This window comes from Rhinopithecus bieti, unplaced genomic scaffold, assembly GCF_001698545.2.
Source record: "Rhinopithecus bieti isolate Rb0 unplaced genomic scaffold, ASM169854v2 scaffold_17861, whole genome shotgun sequence".
In the NCBI taxonomy this organism is placed as follows: domain Eukaryota; kingdom Metazoa; phylum Chordata; class Mammalia; order Primates; family Cercopithecidae; genus Rhinopithecus; species Rhinopithecus bieti.
Window position 1 is genome coordinate 2220161 of NW_016809830.1, and position 2084 is coordinate 2222244.

The 2084-nt window shown below is 34.7% G+C and overlaps 1 long non-coding RNA gene across 1 annotated transcript in view; it reads right to left on the reverse strand.

Annotated features, from left to right (window-relative positions):
• The window catches only part of LOC108541069 (uncharacterized), a 45863-nt gene extending 44959 nt beyond the window's left edge, over nucleotides 1-904 (reverse strand). The window contains exon 1 of the long non-coding RNA XR_001888854.1: nucleotides 693-904. This is a non-coding gene — a long non-coding RNA (uncharacterized LOC108541069). The remainder of the gene's footprint in view (nucleotides 1-692) is intronic.
• Nucleotides 905-2084: the final 1180 nt, after the last annotated feature.

The following is a 2084-nucleotide window of genomic DNA, read 5'->3' on the forward strand; positions in this document are numbered from 1 at the left end:
AACAAAATCTCTCTCAAAATCAATAATATATGACTAATGTACATATCGATTAATATATAGTAAATGATTTTTAAAATAAATTCTGTATTAACAATCTAACAACAAAAATAAGCATTACATAAGGTATTTCCAAGTTTCGTTCTTTTTCTTTGTTCCTTTTCAGACCCTCTAAATTAGACAGAATATAACTCCAATATCACAATATTTCTTGCCCTCAGAATGCCATCATTTATAAATTTCAATATATATATATATATTCTAATAGCAATTATTTTTAAACATTGGAATATTGAAACTGCTTAATTAAATTTTTATCTTAATCTATCCAGAGAAACAGATGTCTCTTTTATTCGCTGTCAGAATATTTTTTCTTTGTTTTGATTTTTGTCCTTTTTGTCTCTTTTTAGGTTTACATTCCAAACTCCCAATCGTTCCTGGTCTCTGCATCCATGCTGGTTCATATTTTCAAAGCATACCCACCCCTCTTTTTTCTTTTGCAATAAAAGAAAGCAGATCTAGATATTTCTTTCTAGAGAGAGATAGAGGGATTGTTGTTAGGCCTGCTAAGGCCCACTGTTTCTTTAAACAGAGTCCATAATACCCTAGGCGAACATTGTGGATTTAAAATGCTTTTAAATATTTATCACTAGTATTTTATCATCATATTCAAATGACACCTGGAGTGCACTCACCTTTATTGACAATCTCTGTTCTGAAAGTCCATTTGCTTCCTTAAAGCCCCCCAAGCAGAACAAGGACTACCCGTTTTCATTCAGTTAATGTTTAGTAAAAAACCAAGCAACCTTAATCAGCATGCTGATTGCATCGTCAACTAACAAATAATTTACTACTCTGAGCATTGCATTCCATTAAAAGCTCATTAAATTTTCTGTTCTCCAATGGGAGGTTTAGCTTTTGAACTGCATGCTTTTGCTTCGAATGATCATTTATTCAATCTTTGCAAAATGCTGTGGTTTTTTTTTTTCCTAAAGTATAGGTGAGCATTTCAATACCTATAGATTGCAAACATATGGAAACACAGCCCAGAGTTGGAGAATGTTCAATTTGATTTATAAACTCTGTTTAATAAAAATTCAACACAATCTCTTGTACTTTTAGTAAATTCTGAAATAGTTGAGTATATCTGTGGTTATATGTGATCCAAACATAGTCTCAGAAATATGAATACATAATATAAAATATCAAATCTTTTTTATGCTTAAATTTTTCTTTTCTGCCTGTTATAGCTATAATTATTTTTATCCTTGTAAATAGTTGTTTTCCACTGATTGAAAAAGGGGCATGATACCACAAAGCTCTTACCCTATTTGATGCCATACTTAATACTTTGGGGGGGGTGGGTGGGCAGTGGCTGGTTACCCAAAGAAATCCACATTTTCTGGGGTTTGCACATTTTTTACAAACTCATAATCCCCTGAATTGTTTTCATGCCCAGACTTGTCTAGGAAAGAATGTGTTTATTATTTTTAATTTAGGGAAATGTAAGAAAATATCAGGCCCCCAAATTAACATGCATCTTTGGATTGCTAATTGTGCTCATTGCAAATTTGGGTCATTTTGCATGAGTGACTCTAATGTAGGGCTGAGATTGCCACGCAGCCAGCGCAGTGGATTCCTGATTCCCCGTGCTAATCCTGAACTCTGTGATTGTGTCAGGTGCAGTTCTGTATGCTCTAGCAGCTGGCTCATCCTCATCAATGCAAATAAGGCAACTCCTACAATCAGAGCCTCGCGAGTGTGAGGCCTGATTGCTGAGGGCAGGCTAAAACACTACACAGACTCTCACTTTCAAATCTCGCTAAGTGACAAGACAACTGCAGTGTCCCTCTAGTTCAAAATCAACCTTTCGAAAACAAAACAAGAAGAAAGGTATGGCTACAAAGAGGAGGAAAATCCCAATATTTGGGAAGTGGACTCGTTTAGATGGGTTTTATTTAGATACAGAGATAATGTAAAGTGCATTTCAACAAATAATTATTTAGTTCCTATTCTGTGCAAGATACTTTGCTTTAAGAGCTGCAGGGGATACAAAGGTGAGGAAGAACACACTTCCAGCTTCCAAG